General features: G+C 35.3%; 1 protein-coding gene across 3 annotated transcripts in view; it reads right to left on the reverse strand.

Moving 5' to 3' along the window:
• Positions 1 to 23,395, reverse strand: part of ZCWPW2 (zinc finger CW-type and PWWP domain containing 2) — a 177,843-nt gene that overhangs the window by 53,959 nt on the left and 100,489 nt on the right. The gene's annotated exons all lie outside the window — the stretch shown is intronic.

Consider the following 23,395-nt stretch of genomic DNA (forward strand, 5'->3'; position numbering starts at 1 on the left):
TATATGCAGTTAACGTAAATGGTATTACTGTTTTATTTGTTTTTCACATTGTCCACTATTGGCATATAAATATCCCACTGATTTTTGTATGTTGATTAGTATCCTACAACTTTACTGCATTTGATAATTAGTTCTAACAGCTTTTTGGTGAAGTCTTTAGGTTTCTCCAAATATAAGATGATATCACCTGCAAACAAGGATAATTTGACTTCTTCCTTTCCAATTTGGATGCCCTTTATTTCCTTCTCTTGTCTAATTGTGCTAGCTAGCACTATGTTGAATAACAATGGGCATCCTTGTCATGTTCCGTATTTTAAAGAAAAGGCTTTCAGTTTTTCCCCATTCAGTATGATACATACTAGCTGTGTGTCTGTGGTTTTTATTATATTGAGGTATGTTCCTTCTATACTCAGTTTTGTGAGGTTTTTATCATAAAGGGATGCTGAATTTTATCAAATTCATTTTTAGCATCAATTGAGATGATGATATGGTTTTTGTCTTTCATTCTGTTGATATGCCACACTGATTGATTTGTGTATGTTGAACCAATCCTGCATCCCTGGGATAAATCCCACTTGAGCATAATGAATCATCATGTTAATGTGTTGTTTAATTATATTTGCTAGTATTTTGTTGAGGATTTTTGCATCAATATTCATCAGTGATATTGGCCTGTAGTTTTCTTTTTTGATGAGTGTTTGTCTGGTTTTGGTGCCAGAGTAATACTGGCCTCATGGAATGAGTTTGAAAGTATTCCCTCCACTTCTATTTTTTGGAATAGTTTCAGTAGAACTGGTATTAGTTATTCTTCAACAGTTTCATAGAATTCAGCAGTGAAGCCATCAGGTTCTTGGGTTTTCTTTGCTGGGAGACTTTTTATTATAGTTTTTATCTTGTTACTTGTTATTGGTCTGCTCAAGTTTTCGATTTCTTTGTGGTGCAATTTTGGTAGGTTGTACGGTCTAGAAATTTATCCATTTCTTCTAGATTTTCCAATTTATTGGCATATAGTTGCTCATGGTAGCCACTAATGAGCCTTTGAATTTCTGTGGTATTGATTGTAATGTCTCATTTTTCATCTCTGATTTTATTTATTGGGTCTTATTTCTTTTTTTCTAGTTAGTCTGGCTAAAGGTTTGTCAATTTTCTTTAGCTTTTCAAAAAAAATTGTTTTGTTGATCTTTTGTATTTTATGTTTCTATTTCATTTATCTCATCTCTACATCTTCAATATTAATTTTCTTCTACTAATTTGAGTAAAAGAAAATCAGTTGAGTTTGAGTTTTGTTTGCTCTTGCTTTTTTAGTACTTTACAATGTATCATTAGGTTGTTTATTTGAAACTTTTCTTCTTTTTTAATTTAGGCACTCATGGCTATAAACTTCCCTTTTAGTACTCTGTTTACTGTATCTCATAGGTTTTGGTATGTCATGTTTCCATTATCATTTGTTTCAATGAATTTTTAAATTTCCTTCCTTCTTCTTTTTTTTTTTTTTTTAGACAGAGTCTCGCTCTGTCACCAGGCTAGAGTGCTGTGACGCGATCTCGGCTCACTGCAACCTCTGACTCCGTGGTTCAAGCAATTCTGCCTTAGCCTCCCGAATAGCTGGGATTACCAGCATGCACCACCACACCCAGCTAATTTTTGTATTTTTCATAGAGATGCGGTTTTATTTACCATGTTGGCCAGGATGGTCTCGGTCTCCTGACTTCATGATCCGCCAGCCTCGGCCTCCCGAAGTGCTGGGATTACAGGCGCGAGCCACTGCACCCGGCCTAAATTTCCTTCTTAATTTCTGCATTGAACCACTGGTTATTCAGGAGCATACTGTTTAATTTCCATGTGTTTATATAGTTTCCAAAACTCTTCTTGTTATTTATTTCTAGTTTTATTGCATTGCAGTAAGAGAAGTTACCTGACATACATTCAATTTTTTTGAATGTTTTAAGGCTTGTTTTGTGACCTAACATATGGTCTATCTTTAGAATCATCCATGTGCTGAGGAAAAGAATGTGCATTCTGCAGCCATAGGATGAAATGTTCTGTAAATGTCTATTAGGTCTATATGTTCCAAAGTGCAGACTACGTCTGATGTTTCCTTGTTGATTTTCTGTCTGGAAGATCTATCCAGTGCTGAAAGTGGGATGTTGAATTCTCCAGCTATTATTGTATTGGGATCTATCTATCTCTTTAGCTTTAATAATATTTGCTTTATATATCTGGGTGCTCCAGTGTTGGGTGCATATATATATATATATATATATATATATACACACACACACATATACATGCATATATATATACACACACACATATACATGCATATATATATATACATATTTACAACTGTTATATCCTCTTGATGAATGAACTCCTTTATCATTATATAATAATCTTCTTTGTCTCTTATTACAGTTTTTGTCTTGAAATCTATATTGTCTGGTATTAAGTATATCTACTCCTGCTCTTTTGTGGTTTCCATTGGTATGGAATATCTTTTTCCATCTTTTATTTTCAGTCTACCTGTGTCTTTATAAGTGAAGTATGTTTCTTGTAAGCAATGGATCATTGGACCTTATTTTTATATCCATTCAGCCCCTCTATGTCTTTTGATTGGAGAGTTCAGTCCATTTACATTCAATGTTATTATCGATAAGTAAGGACTTACTCCTGCCATTTTGTTATTTGTTTTCTGGTTGTTTTACAGTCTTCCTTCTTTCCTTCCTTCTTCTCTTCCTTTTAATGAAGGTTATTTTTCCTGGTAGCATAATTAAATTTATTGCTTTTTAATTTGTGTATCTGTTGTTGTTTTTTGATTTGTGATTACCATGAGGCTTGTAAATATTATAACCCATTATTTTAAGCTGATAGCAACACTGCTTACATGTTCTTAGATGTAACAAACTAATAAGCAAAAGAAAATACCTCTGAACTTTAACTCCTTCCTCCCTCTTTTTAACTTTTTATTGTTTCTATTTATATCTTATTTTACTCTCTATGTCTTGAAAAGTTGTTGCAGTTACTATTTTTGATTGGTTCATCTTTTAGTCTTTCTACTGAAGAGCAGTTTACACAACACAGTTACAGTGTTATAACATTCTGTGTTTTTCTGTGTACTTTCTATTGCCAGTGAGTTTTGGATCTTCAGACGATGTTGTATTGCTCAGTAAGATCCTTTTCTTTCTGATTGAAGTACTCTTTTTATCATTTCTTGTAGGACAGGTCTGGTGTTGAGGAAATCTCTCAGCTTTTGTTTGTCTGGGAAAATCTTTATTTCTCCTGCAGGTTTGAAGGATATTTTTGCTAGATATGCTATTCTAGGGTAAAAAGTTTTTCTACTTCAGCACTTCAAATATGTCATGCCACTCTCTCCTGGCCTGTAAGGTTTCCACTGAACAGTTTGCTGACAGGTATATTGGAGTACCATTGTTTGTTATTTGTTTCTTTTTTGTTGTTGTTGTTGTTTTTTGTTTGTTTCTTTTTTTCTTGCTGCTTTTAGGATCCTTTCTTTATCTTTGACCTTTGGAAGTTTGATTATTAAATGCCCTGAAGTAGTCTTCTTTGTGTTAATTCTGCTTGATATCCTATAATATTCTCATACTTGGATACTGATATCTTTCTCTATGTTTGGGAAATTCTCTGTTACTATCCCTTTAAATAAATTTTCTACCACTATCTCTTTCTTTACTTCCTCTTTAAGGCCAATAACTGTTAGATTTGCCTTCTTGAGGCTATTTTCTAGATCTCATAGGTGTGCTTTATTCTTTTTTTTTCTCTTTTGTCTCTTCTTTGTATTTTCAAATAGCCTGTCTTCAAGCTCATTAATTCTTTCTTCTGCTTGATCAATTCTGCTATTGAGACTCTGATGCATTCTTCACTATGTAAATCGCATTTTTTCAACCCAGAATTTCTGCTTAATTCTTTTTAATTATTTCAATCTCTTTCTTCAATTAATCTGATAGAATTCGAAATTCCTTCTCTGTGTTATCTTGAATTTCTTTGAGTTCCTCAAAACAGCTATTTTGAATTCTGTCTGAAAGGTCACATATCTCTTCAGGATTAGTCCCTGTTGCTTTATTTACTTTGTTTGGTGAGGTCATGTTTTCCTGGATGGTCTTGATGCTTGTGCATGTTCATCAGTGTCTGGGCATTAAAGAGTTAGGTATTTATTGTAGTCTTCACGATATGGGTTTGTTTGCACCTGTTGTTTTTGGGAAAGCTTTCCAGGTATTTAAAAGAGCTTGAGTGTTGTGATCTAAGCTGTGTCTGCATTAGTGAGCCCCGTAAGCCCAGTAATGCTATGGCTCTTGCAGACTCATAGAGTGTTGGATAAGATCTAGAAGAATTCTCTGGAATATCAGGCACAGACTCATGTTCCTTGACTTACTTACAAACAAACAGAGCCTTGCTCTCTGTGAGTCACCTGGGGCTGGGGGTGAGGTGACACAGGCACCCTTGTGGCCACCACCACTGGGAATGCACTGAGTCAGATCTGAAGCCAGCACAGTACTGGGTCTCGCCCAAGGCCCACTATAACCACTACCTGGCTACTGCCTATGTTCTCTCAATGCCCTAGAGATCTACAATCAGCAGGTTGTGATTGTTTTTTAAAAGCCATTTATATTTTCTTTTATATGGAATGATGATTCAAGCCCTGTGTTAGTATGTGTAATAGTCTTTTTCTTATTGACTGTAAAATAATCTTTTTATATATTTTTTAAATATCCCTTTCCTCTATGTACTACAAATATTCTCCTCTGTTTGTAGTTTGTATTTTAGTACTTTTGTGTTTTCTTTTTTGTTCATTTAAGTCTTTCTTCCTTGTAGAACTAGTTTGGACATTTTTTTCCGCAGGTTACTATTTGTACCCATCCCATTTATTAAGCAATACAACTTTTCTTATTTGAATACAACCTGAACCATTAACTATAATTTCAAGTACTTTTGAGTTTATTTGTGGAATTTCTATATATTTCTATTAATCTGTCAAATCACTATTAGTACCATATTGCCTTAACTAGTGACATCTTGTTATATCTATCATATTTTATAGGCCTAACTCTCTCTTTTGTTCAACCTTCCAACAAATTTATAATCAGTTTGTTTTCTCAAAAGTCTCGATTGTTTTTTTTAATTGAGATGGCATTTAAATTAATTTAAGGAGAACTGACATTTTCCATATTAAATCTTCCATATCAAGAAGAGAATAGGATTATATCTTTCCATTTACTCATGTTTTATTTTTATTTTGAGACAGAGTCTTGCTCGTCACCCCGGCTGGAGTCCAGTGGTGCAATCTCGGCTCACTGCAACTTCCATCTCCTGGGTTCAAGCAATTTTCGTGCCTGAGCCTTCCGAGTAGCTGGGACTAAAGGTGTGTGCCACTACACTTGGCTAATTTTTGTATTTTTAATAGAGACAGGGTTTCACCATGTTGGCCAGGCAGGTCTTGAACTTCTGACCTTAGGTGATCTCCCTGCCTTGGCCTCCCAAAGTGCTGGGATTACAGGCATGAGCCACCACAGCCAGTCTCGGGCTTTATTTTCTGTGTCTTAGCAGCATTTTGAAGTTTTATTCACACAGATCTTGCACATTGCTTCTTAGGCTTACACCAGTGTATTATTTATGCTTTGTTGCTATTATAAATGAGAATTTTAGTCTCTTCATATTTTCAAAACGGTTACTTCTTTTTTTTTCCTTCCAACTTTTATTTTGGGTTCAGGGGGCACATGTTCAGGTCCATTACATGGGTAAATTGTATGTTATGTGGGTTTGATGTACAGATTGTTTCATCGCCCAGGCAATGAGCACAGTACCCAATAGGTAGTTTTTCTATCTTCATTGTCCTCCCACCCTACTAGAAGACTGCCTCAAGTAGGCCCTGGTGTCTACTGTTCCTATCTTTGTGTCCACGTGTACTCAATGTTCAGCTTCCACTTAGAAGTGAGAACATGCAGCATTTGGTTTTCTGTTCTTGCACTGATTCTCTTAGGATAATGACCTCTGACTCCATCTATATTGCTACAAATGACATGATTTTGTTCTTTTTATGGCTACGTAGTATCTCATGGTGTCTATTACTACATTTTCTTTATCCAGCCTACAAATGATGGGCATCTAGGTTGATTCCATGTATTTGCTATTGTGAATGATGCTGTGATGAACATTCGTGGGCTTGTGTCTTTAAGGCAGAAAGATTATGACCTGACACACTACTTCTTGAATTCCTGACACACACTTTCTTATGCTTTTAATCGTTTTTTCCTATTGTTTATAATAGTTTTGTTTACCATAGTTTTTTTTTGTTTGTTTGTTTGAGTTCCTTGGGTTTTACAGGTATATAATTGTCTACAATAATGTAATTTTTCTGCTTCCTTTCTTCTGTGGGCACTTTTGATTCTTTCTTTGATTAATTATATTAGCCAATTAGACCAGAATAATATTACATAATAGTAGCAATCCTACTTACTTTTAAAAATTCAAATTTCCCACCTGAACAACCAGTTTTTTCTCTAATTAAAATAAAAATGTAAAATGAGTTCATGTTCTTTTCGTAAGATGTTGAAGTAATTCGCATTTATTTAACTCCATTATTTTGAGAAGCTAACAAACAAGTTTGTTTGAAATCATTCTGATTAACTTAGCTCTTTTAGACATTATCATAATCTTTCAATTTGAATCTTTCACTGAAAGGCTTCTGGATTGACAAGAAAGAAGCAAAGACTCAGCTTCTCACTAAACATAATAGATTCACTCCATATACTAATTACTGGATAAAGTTTGTGAAAGATGAATGAACATCATGCTTGAATGAACTACAGTAATACTATTACGGTTAAGTTCCATCTTAAAATACAATAGCATTTAAAGAGATAAATATTTGGTTTGGAACACATTTATATTATATTTTAGAAACAAATTAGTAAAGGAAACAAAGCTGTTTTATAAATAAGGTCAAACTAAGGTAAAAACTACATTTAAAAAAATTATCTTTTGAAAGCATGGAAACATTTATATTTACCTTTCTAACCAGCAACCAAATAGATAATTAAGTTCATATTTAACAAATAATTATTCTCAAAGACAAATACTATTCAAAATAGGATTCAAGCTTAAGCAGAAAGCAACTGCCATTCAAACTTTTTCAACTGTAATCCAGATGTTTCTTAAGTCGGCTAAAATCTACAGCAGTTCCTGTGATGTTTCTGATAACACTAAAATAATAAAATGTCCTGCAATTAGTTTTACTCCCCCAATATTAAAAATCCAAAGTGTCCTCTAGCATGTAAGAAACAAAATTCCAAACTTCATTTCAAGTTAAAGCTCCTGTGCCCTACAAGCTAGGGGTACACTTCAGGCTGCCAGTGGTTCTCCTTGTCCATCTATGCTTCTTCTTCTCCCCCACTATGTTCTGAGTCCTCTGTGGCTGAAAGAGTTAGATATGGAGAATACAAGAGAAATTGCAGAAAATATATTTATTTGTCTTCTATTATGCCAATCTAGGATTGGTGCTCTCTGGGCTTGAAGTATTTTTTTTTTACTACAGTGTGCTTTGTGGGTTGTTAGAGGGTCTTCTCTCCCAACTAGGAACATCTTCTGATTGCCAACTTCCTCGAGATGAGCAATGTCTTTTTTTTAGTTGGTGCTTTCAACCTATATCTCATTATCATATTCTGCCTCTTTCTGCTTAGGTTGCATGAAGGCAGGAAGCCCTTTTGGGTGGAGACGCTTTTAAACTGACCCCTGGCTCTTCCCATGTTGTCTGCATCATTGTTCCTGAAAACCGGAATAATGCTGGCCATTCCAGTACTACCATCTGTCTTCAGTTTTCAGTGTGTAGATTTCTCAGGGAGAAGTTTTATATCAATATACTGTATTGCTCAAGCTCCAAGACACATTCATCAGGCATTCAAAAAAATAAAAAATAATAAAATAAAGCAAACAAAAAAACACCCCTGTACTACACATGAGGTAAAGAAAAATGATCATCTTCTTTTCCCCAAGATAGGGAGGAAGTAGGTATAGAGAAAATGCCACAATATACCAAAATTTCCTCCCCCAAAATTTTCGTTTTGATTTCTTTTCATTCCCTTTCCTTCTCTTTCCCTTCCTTTCCCTTTACTTCTCTTTCCCTTCCTTTCTCTCTCCCTTCCCTTTCTTCTTTACTTCTCTCCTTCCTTCCTTCCTTCCTTCCTTCCCTCCCTCCCTCCCTCCTTCTTTCTTTCACAGGGTCTTGCTCTGTTGAACAGGCTGGACTGCAGTGGCATGATCATAGCTCACTGGACTCTTGAACCCCTGAGCTCAAGGGATCCTCCCACCTCAGCCTCCCAAGTAACTAGGACTACAAGCATGTACCACCACCTAAAAATTTCTGTATGTTCAACCTCCACCCTTTTATAAAATTGGGTTAAGGGATGCCAAGCTAGTTTGGTACCTCCTTGTAAATCCTGCATACATACTCTTGTACCTCACTTTGCAATGCAAAAATAATTATTTTTGTACTTAGCTTGAGGTTCTAAAGACTTTCACTAAAATCTGAGTATATCTATTAATTTTAGAATTTTCAAATTAGCTTCTCTCCCAACCCAAAGCAAAACACAGACAAATTTTAATTTTTTTAATTTAAAATTTAAATTTAAACATTTTCAAGGCAGCTCTATAGTAAAAACTTCCAAGAACCTAAAAGCTTATAAAGTCAAGAGTTCATACCAGTAACTCCAGATGAGACTATAGGAAGGAGTGGGTATCATGATCATCACATTCCAGTAAATCCTATGATTCCAAGAGAGGATATTATATCCTTAATATGTCTATATTACTTTGGCAACTTGAGTTTTCTCAATCAGTTTTATTAAATTTTCAGTGGAGGATAAAGGAAGTAATAATTATAGAAAGAGAAGAAAGACACTTAGACTAAAAATTTATGTAAACTTATAAATATAAATAAGATGATTTTTGATAAATGAATAAGCATGGAAATGTTTGGAACAAGAGTGAGGTTTGAGACTAAACATATGGCTGGACAGAGAAGATAATGCTCTATGTCTGAGAAAATCCCTAGCTGTGTCCAAAAGTGAAAAGTTTGTAAACCACTGTTCTATGTGATCTTGTTTTAATCAGGTATTATTGACCAACTGAAGGCCTTAACCTCATTTTTCTTTCCCCATTTCCTTAAGGAAGAAGTTGAATGTCTCTTTTCAATAACTTTGGACTCACTGAACAAGGTCTGTGCTATTTCTGCATACTAATGTGGAGTAAAAAAATTCAAGGAAAAAAATACATAAGGGTTTGTCCACCAGTGGAGAGAAATTTGCAATCTGGGAGAAATTCATGTCTTCTGTTGCTTACTATTTTAAGACTGTTTTCTCTACAAGAGAAATAATCAATATGTAATAAATAATAACCTGGGGTTGTAGCAGGATAAATCTTAATTTTCAAACTTGAATGTGTAAGCAATGTCATATTACCTCATAGTTGCAAAATCAAATTGAATGTGACAATGCTCATCCAACCAGGATAATAAGAAATTTGATCTCTGTCATTTTGGGGCCACCTTTTACATTCCCTAGGTTCACATAAATCAGAAAGGCATTGTGCCTAAAAGGTGCTTGAAAAATGAGGGCAGATCACTGCTCTTCAGCCCATCATGGTTACATGAATATTATTTTTGTTCAAGTCCCTCGAAGTTAGGCAGCCCAACAGCTTCTTTGCCACACCTTCACAAAAGAATCTTTTCAGAGGCTAGGAGCCTTGATAGCATGGGTTCAACCTCCCTGGGTATACCATGGTGCTATTTTTCTTCTGGGTACTGCCACATGCCCAGGGCACTGAAAGACTTCTGTTCTCTTCCAAGTGTGAGAGACTATCTTCTCTGCCTTGCTATTCCTGTGTCTCCCTTGCAGTGGCCCTGGCCTCTGTGTTCCCAGTCCGCCCTGCCCACCCTCAAGGAACTCAGATAAGGAAAACAAGCAAACCCTGCTTTTGACCACCACAACAGAAAACTCCCCTGACATATGAGAATGTAAGGGGCCTGACTACTTTTTGCAGTAAAAGAAAGAGAAAAATACAATCAAGACAAAAATTATTAACAACCAACCAGTGGTGTTTGGTTAATTGTAGGGAAGAATGTCCTAGCTATATGGCTTTTAATATTAGAATAGATAGGGAGGTGACAGTCTTTCCTTCCCACCCCTTGGTATTCTACTTCTTAACTCTGCCTATTGCTTTCCCCTAATTTTTCTACATAGCACTCAAAAATAACTAACATACTATATTGTTTTTCTTATTTATTTCTTTATTACATGTCTTATTCCACTAATTTAAATTATATGAGGGCATTCAATTTTGTCTATTTTGTTCACTTTGGAACCTAGAAGAATTTCAAATAATAGGAGTTCAGTAAATATTTATTGAGTAGTATAAATAGACATATTTCATTCAAGGTGGCATGAAAAACAACCCAGTCAAGAAACTGGAGATGAAAATGAAAGGCTGCTACATTTTTTAATGCTGAATTATGTGATTACCCTGTACAAAGGAAAAAGAAAAAATTATAAACATAATGATCACCTGGTATTACAGTGATACTAAAATAATATAAAACTTCATTTTGGGTAAAAAATTTAGGTCTGTAAAGTATTGCATAGGTCACTGATTTATCCTCTAGTATGGGTAGCACTTTTTTTCTTGAAAAAAATGTGTTTCTAATGTCAAGCATAATGTTATATAAAAAATGGTACCTAACTTTAAAACTAAAGTAATTCAATCAAATGTTCTTAGTATGACCAATCTGGGGGATGGGAGAACCTCATAACAATACTCTAGGTACAATGACAACATCTATAATCTAAAATTATCAATTCAAATATCAATATTAAAGCTAACTGCAAATATAAGCACCTCCAATTTAGAAAATTTATCTTTTACACACAATGTTTATATATTTAAAATCTGGAAAACTGGAATCACATATACTTACAATCTTCTTTATAGAGCTTCAAAAATTCATTGATATGATTTCAAATATTGATCATTACTTTAAATTATTTCTTATATGTCTTTAGCAACACTTGGATATAAGTCACAGATCTCATAATCTAAAGAAATAAAAAATTATTATCCCTTGGACTGCATCACCACTAAGTGTTTAAAAACCAACACTACCACCTATTATAAAGTATCTGCCTAGAGATTTATGTCAACTGCTGCTATTTATACGTTCAAAGTTGCAGTGTAGCTCACTGACTCTAACCATGTATTGCACTGACGCATCATTCTATTTACTATTGTGCCAAAGCTATCGCTCTTTTTCTCTGTTGGGCAGATCATTTTCACTTAAAGCAGTTCAGTAGAAACTTAATCACTAGGATATCTTGTCTTCTTTAAATTGGATTTCTACAACAGCAACCAGTAATCCACACAGTAAGAATATTCCTGTTCCTTTGATACAAACTAGAAGATTGCCACATTATAGCCATGTGCATCAGAGAAGCCATAGCTTTAGTTAGCCTCCTTGGCTTTCTAATAATATCTGCCTTCCCGCTCACCTGTCACTTTAACATAGGTTCATACAATCTTCAAACAATCAAATATGGTTTTATTAGACAGCTTATTCAAATTATTGAATACTTGAAGCAAATATTGCTTAAAAACTATTACTGACTTGTTGCTTACTCTGCTTAAGTTTCCTACAGACACAAATAGTAATTTTGCTTCTTAACTCAGCAGAATTTTAAGATCAAAACAACTTATGTACCCCACTCTTCATGCCACTGGAAAGTGTAAACTATTAAAGCTAAAAAAAAAAAAAAAAAAAAAAAAAAAAAAAGGCTAGCTCTGTTTAGTGTGATCCCTTACATCAGATTGAGAGATAATGCCAAGAATGCAATGGGCACTAGAGAAGAAATTAGCCAGAGAAAAATAATTAGAAAATTTGGGAGTCAAATCTTTATAGTGTGATTCCATTACTTGGCTTGAAATATTGGAAAATATCAAGACAGAAGATCAAATTCCTACCTGGGTACTCCCTGCAACATTGCAGGTAGGGCTGGGAAGGTAGGAAATGAAGCAGTTTATGATAAAATGGCTCCAATGAACCAGTCAGAAAAATCACAAGGTACTAGATAAGCTTTGTATTCACCTAGACTTTAACATATATTTACTAAAAATTTTGAATATCTAAGCTCTTTTCCTATCTAGAAGGAATAAATAACTGCTACATGTGGCAATTTTTTTTAAAGACGCCCCAATCTGACATTTCAGGTTTGTCCACTATCTGGAGTGACATCCTTTTGGAAAACAATTTTTATACCACCAATATGCCAGTCATACAGTGTGATAGACCTGAAATCAGATTTTGAGAAGAGAAAGTGAGAGGGCTCTAGCTGTCACAGCAGAGAGAAAATCAGGCACCACTAAAAGAAGAAACATATTTAAAAGGACAAGGGAGTTTAATTCACAATCCTGCCCAAGATTTTCCTGGCTTCTTCAGTACCACAGCTTCATAAATACTTTCATACATTCCACAGAGTAAACACAATAAACACAATACAAACAATACACTTTCACATAAATATCTTCTTTAGTTAATTCCAGTACCACACAGAAAATATTTTGGGAAAATAATCTGCTATACAGTGGTTCTTGAGATTTACCAAGGAGAGTGGTTTCAACAATATGTTTTTTTTTGTTGTTTTTTTTTTTCTTTGGAGACAGAGTCTCGCTCTGTCACCCACTGCTGGAGTGCAGTGGTGCAATCTCGGCTCACTGCCACCTCCGCCTCCCGGGTTCACGCCATTTTCCTGCCTCAGCCTCCTGAGTAGCTGGGACTAGAGGCGCCCGCCAGCACGCCTGGCTAATTTTTTGTATTTTTAGTGGAGACGGGGTTTCACCGTGTTAGCCAGGATGGTCTCGATCTCCTAACCTCATGATCCACCCGCCATGGCCTCCCAAAGTGCTGTGATTACAGGCATGAGCCACCACGCCCAGCCAAGAATAGGTATTTTTAAGGAGCTCTACAGCAGAATGTGATGACCAGCAAGCCTGGGAACCAAGGGTAGATCAAAACAAACAAATATAAACAAACAAACAAAAAAACACAAAATGAACAATGGCAACAGGACAACAACATTAGTATTAATAATAACCAGTTACTGCTATGTTAAAAGGGAATGAAATAAATCCTAGGTTTTAATGACAACATGAAGAGCCTTCAAATCCATGGCAAGAAATCAATGCGCTAAGCACGACGAAAAGACCTTTCACATCTTTATTCAACTTTGAAAGACCCTGGTTAAAGGTTAAACTAATTAATCAGGCTGGCTGAATTAACAACAGTTGATCAATAAGAAGGCCTGTGCGGCTTTCCAGTTTACAAATGATAGCTTATTATGAATTTGGTATGCTTATGAAGATGAGAAGCAGATGCCCCAATGTAAATTTCAAGCAGGTTGACATACAATATAAAAACCTGGAGTTTGTAATCATAAGATCTGGGCTTGAGTCCTGGTTCTGCTGCTGTGTAACCTCAGGCAAGTCACTTAACCTGAACCTCAGCATTCTTAACAACAGAGGAAGATTATGTGAGATTATTATTTGATATCTACAGTCCAAAAAATGAGATAGGAACTGTATTCACAATAGAGAGAAGTTGGCTGTGTATATTTTTAATTTCTATAGGAGTTCTACAATTTAATGAACCTAATATTTTAAACTTACTAAATTCTTCAATGCTCATATAGTACTGACAGGCACCATCCTAAGCGCTTCACAAATAACTCATTTAGCTTTTTAACAAGCTTATAAAGTAGGCACTAGAATTCTCATTTTACAGATGAGAAAGCAGAGGCACTGAGTTTAGAACTTGCACAGGTTTACATAGAGAGAAGACAGAGCTGTAATTCATAACAGACAACCTAGAGAGTTTGTGTGTTCAGCTGCTACAAAATGATATTGTTTCACTACAAGGTAATTCTATTGCCTAACTATCAAAGATGGTGTTATAAAGAGTTACTTAGCCCATATCATAAAAAAATAAGTGGTGTTGAAAATGATGAGAAACTGCCATGTGGCATTTTCTGTATCAGGTCACTTTAATATTGCTTAGGAAAAAATTTTTAGGAGTATTAATCAGTAGTTAAAAACTTAAATCACCAATGAACTGTACATTTAAAAATGATTAAGATGGTAAATTTTGTCTTATATCTATTTTAATACAATTTTTAAAATGAATAAAAACACTGTGTACAGTTTAAAGTATTTTATATATTCTGATTTCAAGGTGTAGAATTTTTAACAAAACTGAAATTCTTCAGGTCTGTAGCAAAATAAACAGTTGTAAACTCTGATATGTAAAATGATAGTGAAGTATTAGTAATATATTGATGAATACAGCACAAGAAGCAAATGAGCATAGAGTCAATAGATAATTTTTAAAGTCAGTGCTTATCTAAAATGCTGCTATCTTCCACTGCTCTAGCCAGGCAGACTGCTGCAGCTAGAGACATTAAATAGAACTGCAAGAAGTGTACAGGTTTAAATCAGCCATGGAATAAGCATGCACTCATTTGCACTAAGCCTTTAAAAACTCAGGATTAGCCTAAAAAATTTTAAGCCACAATATTAATGGATATCAAGACCTGAACCTAAAAGAATGTTAGTATACTTGGATGCTATTTTCTACTCCATATTTGCTTATTTTTTATACAATATATGTTTAAGGTGAAACCCTAGTTGTGTTTACTACAAACAGATCCTCAGATTCTATGTTTAATGATAGAATCATAAGGGCAGGTGGGAAATCTAGGTAAAGAAGATGGTTAAATATGTGATGCAGAATCAGTACATATTCTGTGAGCTAAACAAATGGTAAAGAAGTGATAATTCTAAATTTATTTTCAAAACTAGTTTAGTCAGCACTGTTTAGGATTTGGGGATACTGGATTTCACCTAATTCATGGACTGGTCCTGATCCTTTACTAGAAGATACTTTAAAGGAAAGATAGAGGGCAGAGGTATAAAGAAGAGATGATGCCATTCCTACTGAAACTATTCCAAAAAATAGAGAAGGAGGGACTCCTCCCTAACTCATTCTATGAGGCCAGTATCATCCTGATACCAAAACCTGGTATAGATACAACAAACAAAGAAAACTTCAGGCCAATATCCTTGATTAACATCAGTGCAAAAATCCTCGTCAAAATACTGGCAAACCAAATCCAGCAGCACATCAAAAAGCTTATCCACCATGATCAAGTTGGCTTCATCCCCAGGATGCAAGGTTGGTTCAACATATGCAAATCAATAAATGTGATGAATCACATAAACAGAACTAAAGACAAAAAACACATGATTATCTCAATAGATGCAGACAAGACCTTTGATAAAATTCAACATCCCTTCATGTAAAAAACTCTCAATAAAATAAGTATTGAAGGAACATACCTCAAAATAATAAGAGCCATAAAAGACAAACCCACAGCCAATATCATACTGAATGCAAAAGCTGGAAGCAGTCCCTTGAAAACTGGAACAAGACAAGGATGGCCTCTCTCATCTCTCCTATTCAACACAGTATTGGAAGTTATGGCCAGGACAATCAAGCAAGAGAAAGAAATAGTATTCAAATAGGAAAGGAGAAAGTCAAATTATCTTTGTTTGCAAATGACATAATCCTATATCTAGAAAACCCCATCGTCTCAGCCCAAAAGCTTCTTAAGCTGATAAGCAACTTCAACACAGTATTAGGACACAAAATCAATATGCGAAAATTGCTAGCATTCACCAACAACAAGCAAACCGAGAGCAAAATCAAAAATGAATTCCCATTCACAATTGCCACAAAAAGAATAAAATACCTAGGAATACAGCTAACAAGGGAAGTGAAGGACTTCTTCAAGGAGAACAACAAACCACTGCTCAAAGCAATCAGAGAGGACAGAAACAAATGGAAACACATCCATGCTCATGGATAGGAAGAATCAATATCATGAAAATGGCCATACTGACCAAAGTAATTTATAGATTCAATGCTATTCCCATTAAACTACCATTGACATTCTTCACAGAATTAGAAAAAGCTCTTTTAAAATTCATATGGACTTGAAAAAGAGCCTGAATAGCCAAAACAATCCTAAGCGAAAAGAACAAAGCTGGAGGCATCATGCTACCTGACTTCAAATTATACTACAGGGCTACAGTAACCAAAACAGCATGGTACTGGTACAAGAACAGACACATAGACCAATGAAACATAATAGAGAACCCAGAAATAAGGGCCCCACACCTAAGCTATCTGATCTTCAACAAAACTGACAAAATAAGCACTGGGGAAAGGATTCCCTATTTAATAGAAGCTGCTGGGAGAACTGTCTAGCCATATCTAGAAAATTGAAACTGGACCCCTTCCTTACACCATTTACAAAAATTAACTCAAGATGAAATAAAGACTTAAATGTAAAACCCAAAACTATAAAAACACTGGAAAAAAAAAACTAGGCAATACCATTCAGAACATAGGCACGGGCAAAGATTTCATGACAAAAGTCAAAAGCAATTGCAACAAAAGCAAAAATTGACAAATGGGATCTAGTTAAACTAAAGAGTTTCTGTACAGCAAAAGAAACTATCAACAGAGTAAACAGGCAACCTACAAACTGGGAAAAACTTTTTGCAATCTATTCATCCAACAAAAGTCTAATATCCACCATCTATGAGAACTTAAACAAATTTACAAGAAAATAACAAACAGCCCCATTTAAAAGTGGGCCAAGTACATGAACAGACACTTTTCAAAAGAAGACATACATGCCGCCAACAAGCATATGAAAACAAGTTCAACATCACTGATCATTAGAAAAATACAAATCAAAACCACAATGAGGGACCATCTCACACCAGTCAGAATGGCTACTACTAAAAAGCCAAAAAATAACAGATGCTGGTGAGGTTGTAGAGAAAAGGGAATACTGTCACACTGATGGTGGGAATGTAAATTAGTTCAACCATTGTGGAAGACAGTGTGGTGATTCCTCAAAGATCTTGAGACAGAAATACCATTAGACCCAGCAATCCCATTACTAGGTATAGACCCAAAGGAATAAAATCACTCTATTATAAAGACACATGCACACATATGTTCACTGTAGCACTATTCACAATAGCAAATACATGGAATCAACCTGGATGCCCATCAATGATAGACTGGATAAAGAAAATGTGGTATACATACAACATGAAATACTATGCAGCCATAAGAAGGAATAAGATCATGTCCTTTGCACAGACATGGATGGAGCCAGAGGCCATTATCCTTAGCCATCTAATGCAGGAACAGAAAACCAAATATTGCATGTTCTTACTTTTAAGTGGGAGCTAAATGAGACCAAATAGACACAAGGGGAGAGACAACACACACCGGAGCCAGTCAGAGGGTGGGGAATAGGAAGATGGAGAAGATAGGGAAAAATAGCTAAGGGATGCTGGGCTTAATACCTGGGTGATGGGATGACCTGTGCTGCAAACCACCATGGCACACACTTACCTATGTAACAAATGTGCACATCCTACACATGTACCCCTGAACTTAAAATAAAAGTTAGAAGTGAAAAAGTAAGATGAAGAAGTATAATGCGTACTCATGAAAGGGAATAACACTTGCTTGTAATGACAAAGATAACAAAGGAGGAAATCCACAAAATTTAATAATATATCCTCCTCTTTCTTACAAATATTTGCATGGCCTAATATCTCATTTTTAAAAATGCTAGGACATCATACTCCCTACATAAGTCCTGCTTCATGATATCAGCACTATTAATGCAATATATATGTCAAGCTTTATTAAAACTCCTTTTGATATGTAAAAATAAGGTAGAGGGAAGAATTAATGAAAGGAAAATGATAAAGAATATATACAATTATAAATATACACAATTATAAACTTTCACAATTATACGATTTTGAGTTTTAGACTTCACCATTCTTGATGGAAGAATGTAACAAGAAGTTACTCTCCAGCTATTTACTAATTTAAGAACCCCAACACAAAAAAAATCTCATTATAAGGCAACTTTACTTATAAGGGAAATGACTCTCAGGGCAATTTTGTGAGTCTTGTATATTGGCTTAAAAATAACGACCTGATTCATGTTTTTTTGTTTAACAGAAAATAAGCACTTTTAGAAAATTGAGGAAGCTATATATTGAAATTTCTTAGAAAAGAATATTGCTGTTCCATTGAAGGGTCAATATGAGAAACCTAATTGATACATTTTTCATGTATTTGATGATGGAAAAGGTAGCCACCTGTTCCATTCTTTATATACTGAGTGAAGTTGGTCATATTATTTGGTTTGGACTTTTAACTTCAGTACAAGTTCACAGCTATCTAAATTTATAAGAGATGAAGTTGAGAGATGACAGAGGTGAATTCAACAATTTAGTTGGTGCTGCGAAGTCAGCATATATAAATGTGAGTGAATCCAAAAAGCAGAATAGAAATAGGGAAAGAAACTGGTTTCATTCAGTTGCAAAGAACATGAAATATAGTATTTCCTGTTCTCCTTCCAAATTCCATCAAACAAATCCAAAGTATTCTGGAGACACTGCTGATATTGGGCTTATTCATTCACCAAGGAGTCAGATTAAGAAGGCTCTAACTTATTTCCTGCTTTCAATAGTTCTTGACACTTCTGTTTACAGTAAACTATGAAAACATTGCAGCAATGGTCTCATTTCAGTCATGTACTGAAGAATCAAAGAATAAGATGATCAACTAGCTCTACTTCTCTCAATTTCTGGGAGCATTGTGTTTGTTGATAAAGACCATTAAAATCACATAATTTTCTATATATGATCTTAGTCAAAATAAAAGATACTATTCTCCACCTTATTGTTCTCAGCATCTTTCTGGTACTCTCTCCTATAGACATGGGGTCCTAGGGAAAGGAAATAGATAATTTGACTATATATTTAACCTGTTACTTCCAGTGAATACTAACAACTAACATTTATTGAGAGCCTACTGTATAACAAGCACATGCTAAATGCTTTACATGTATTATCTCAATTAACACTCATATCCACTTTATAAGGCAGATGCTATCACAATTACTATTTTAAAGATAAGGTGGCTGGGCACAGTGGCTCACACCTGTAATCCCAGCACTTTGGGAGGCTGAGGTGGGTGGATCACAAGGTCAGGAGTTCAAGACCAGCCTGGCCAACCTGGTGAAACCCCATCTCTACTAAAACTACAAAAATTAGCCAGGCACGGTGGCAGGTGCCTGTAATCCCTGCTACTCGGGAGGCTGAGGCAGGAGAACGGCAGGAGAGTCGCTTGAACTGGAGCAGCAGAGGTTGCAGTGAGCCAAGACTGTGCCACTGCACTCCAGCCTGGGTGACAGAGTGAGGCTCTGTCTCAAAATATAAACAAATAAATAAATAAATAAGATAAGGCATCTGGGATTTGTAAAAGTTAAGTGACTTGTCTTAGGTCAAGCATTAGTAAGTAGCAGAGCTATCCTTCAAGCCCAAAGAACCTGATTCTAGAGTCTGCCTTTTTGACCACTATGTTAACCACTTTGACAACTTTATTCTTTTCCTATTGTAAAGTACTACCAAAGTTTTTCTTGGCAGATTATTCAAATATGTCACAGTTATAGAGTCATGCTCTAATTCCTTCAACCTTTCTCCAGGACAAAAACTAAAAGGATGTTTAGAAAACAAACAAAGGTTGAATCTAATAATCGCAAAAGTACAGCAAATTTTACGCCAACTATGGGATTAGTATAATAAAATTTTGCTGAGAATTTGGTAGCTGTACAAGATTATTTGCTAGTAGGAACATGGTGCAAGAGTTTTTTAGTTTTTAGTTTTTATTTTCCAATGTATTTTCCCAGTGTGTTGGCTAATAAATCTGTATCCTGTTTCACTCCATTACTCTGATGGCAAAATGCTGCCAGATGATGAAGCTATAAACTTGTTTACTAATCCTTATCAAAGACTACATCTTAGAATTGGGATCCTAATGAATCTTAGAAGCAAAACACTTTTTAATTAGATGTTAATCCAGATGTACTAGTCAAATGACCACTGCAAATGGAATTTGAAAATAAGAATTCTGCCTGTTCTTCTTGGTCTTTATTCCTCCATAGGGGAGCATTGAGCAGCAAGTAAAGAGCAAGTCTACCAGAGACTTCCATCATTCAACATGTATTTAAAAACAAAAAATTTCCTCATTGTAGGTACAAATGTGAGAAAACATTCAAAAATAAATTAAGCCACTGCTTATGCATATATATGTTGGCATAGTGTACAAAGAGAAAAGAATTTGGACTTGATATATGGATTCTAACCATTGCCCTGTCATTTAGCTGACAGACATTGGAGTAGACATGTAGCCTGAGTCTCTGTTTCTTCCTTATGTCAAATAGTGATGATGTCTACCTTCAAGGGATGGCTGTTAGACTTTAAATATTATGTTTAAAAGATCTACCTATCTTCAGCCTACATATATAGACTCAATATATGATTGATATAAACATTTGTGGCCTCTTTTTGTTATTGGAGTCATCACAGCACATGTTGAATACAGTCCCTCAGGATCCAGGCTGAGGCAACAGCAAACCGACACCTCAAACATTACCAGTCACTGTGCCATGGAAAGAAAGAACTCTGGATGATGTTTCACTAGTAGTGAAGTGCTCAAACAAGTGATATTCATCACTTTCACTCACAAGCCACTGGTCCTACCTACAACAAGGGTGTCAAATGTGCAAGTCTACTTTGCAGCAGGAAGGCAGAGATCTGGAAAGCTGATCAACAATATTAATGACTATCACAATTAGAAAGCAGCATTATTGGAGCTATAAAGCTCAAGTTTAGCAATATGGCAAAGCTCCCTTTCCATTTCCCTAGAAAATATGGGTAAACGTCATAATACAATGGATAAACACCCAAATGATCTCTGGTACCCCCCAAAATAGTTCTATATGTATATAGGAATATCTTACATACAATGATAAGCAGACCACTAAGATATATGGCCAAAAACATCCACTCACATCATGGATAAGACAAGCTACATTTTTACTATAGGAGCATCTTAGCATCAGAGATGAACCATCTACTTTTTCTTGGCAACATAAAAAAACTACAAAAGTGCAGTCTAAGCAATTACTGGTTGTACTATACTGCTAATACGAATACATTATTTATGCCCAAGAAAAATTATAATAGCTCTATGCCACCTACAAGCTGGATGATCAACTTAAACATGCTATAAACACTAAGTCAAAATTCTGAATCAGCAATATCTACAAATCATAAATAATATTGAATGACAAGAATGACCTCAAAGTTGTGCTCAGTTAAACTGATTACTATTGGGTTAGACATGTGAGCTTATGGCAGTGAGCATAATTTCCAGTCCAGGCAAATGAAAGAGAAAGGCTAACAAAAGAAGTACTCCAAAGAAAGCCAACAGAAAGCTATAAACCATAACCAAAGTTAGACTACTACACTAGTAAGGATAAAACCAACAAAACTGTAATGCCTCAAGTTGAGAAAAACTTAATCAGAGGTTCTCTCTCCTTAAAACTTACGGAACTTCAAATGCTTAAGGAACTTAAAAGTGCTTATGCCTGGCCCTTTTCCAAGAGATTCTGATTTAATTGATCCAGTAGAGTGAGGCTCAGACATTTCTGTGTTTTTGTTATTGTTTTTGTTTTGTAAAGCTTCCTAATGCACAGCAAGACTTGCATGAAGAGCAAACACTACATTACTCTACACTAAAACACTACACTAAATCATGTAATCTATCCAGCTACAACATAAACTTTTAAATCATGGGTTCCACAGATATGTACCTACTAAATATAAAAGAAAAATCATTTGTACTAATGGGGAAGAATTCTACACCATGCATCAGCTTAAAAAAATAGCCCTGCAGCACATGTTCATGGTTATTTCTATGAGTAATTACTAGAGTAATGTAAATGCTGAACACATACTTTCTGTAATTTTTTATTGTGATAAAATACACATAAAATCTACCATTTTAACTATTTTAAGTGTACAGTTTGGTGTTACTAAATGCATTTATAATGTTGTGCAATCATCACCACCCTCTGTCTCCATAACTGTTTTCATCTTGAAAGCTGACATTCTGTGCCCATTAAACAATAAATTCCCATTCTCTACTTCCCTCAGCCCCTGGCAGCACCATTCTACTTTGTCTCTATAATTTTGACTATTCTAAATACTTCATATAAATGGAATCATATGGTATTTGTCATTTTGTGATTGTATTATTTCACTTATCATAATATCCTCAAGGTTCTTTCATGATGTGGCATGTCAGAATTTCCTTTCTATTTAAGGCAGAATAATATTCCATTGTTGGTATATGCCACTAGTTATTGTCCTGTGTTTTTTTCTAAAACTTTAGAATTTTAGGTCTTACATTTAGGTCTTTGATCTGTTATGAGTTCGTTTTTGTACATGGTTTTAGGTAAGGGTCTAGCTTCACTTTTTTGCATGTGACTAGCCAATTTTTCTGAGCACTATTTGGTGATAAGATTGTCCTTTCCCCATTGAATGGTCTTTGCCCTACTGTCAAGAACAATTTGACTATTTACATGAGAATTTATTTCTGGGCTGTTTATTCTATTCCACTTGTCTATAGGTTTACTGTAGCTTTGTCCTAAGTTTTGAAATCAGGAAGTGTGAGTCCTCTAGCTTAGTTCTTCTTCAAGATTGTTTTGGCTATTCAGGGTCCCTTGAGATTCCAAATAAATTTAGGATGGGTTTTGCTATTCATGCAAAAATACCATTAGGATTTTAACAGGGATTGCATTGACTCTGTACATTGCTTTGGGTAGTACTGCCTTTTTTTTTTTTTTTTTTTTTGAGACAGAGTCTCACTCGGTAGCCCAGGCTGGAGTGTAGTGGCATAATCTCAGCTCACTGCAACCTCTGCCTCCTGGATTCAAATGATTCTCATGCCTCAGCCACTCGGGTAGCTGGTATTATAGGCATGCACCAACGTGCCTGGCTAATTTTTGTATTTTTAGTAGAGGTGGGATTTTTCCATGGTGGCCAGGCTGGTCTCAAACTCCTGGCCCCAAGTGTTACATCCTCCTCTGCCTCCCAAAATGCTGGGATTACAGGCATGAGCCACCACATCTGGCCAGTATTGACACCTTAACAATAGTAAGTTCCAATCTGTGAACATGGAACACATTTCTATTTATTTATATCTTCTTTAACTTTGTTCACCAATGTTTTGTAGTTTTCATTGTACAAGTATTTTATCTCCTTGGTTAATTCTCAGGTAGTTTATTCTTTTTGATGCCATTGTAAATGGAATCATTTTTATAATTATCTTTTGGCATTC

Source organism: Pongo pygmaeus, chromosome 2 (assembly GCF_028885625.2).
Source record: "Pongo pygmaeus isolate AG05252 chromosome 2, NHGRI_mPonPyg2-v2.0_pri, whole genome shotgun sequence".
NCBI lineage: Eukaryota > Metazoa > Chordata > Mammalia > Primates > Hominidae > Pongo > Pongo pygmaeus.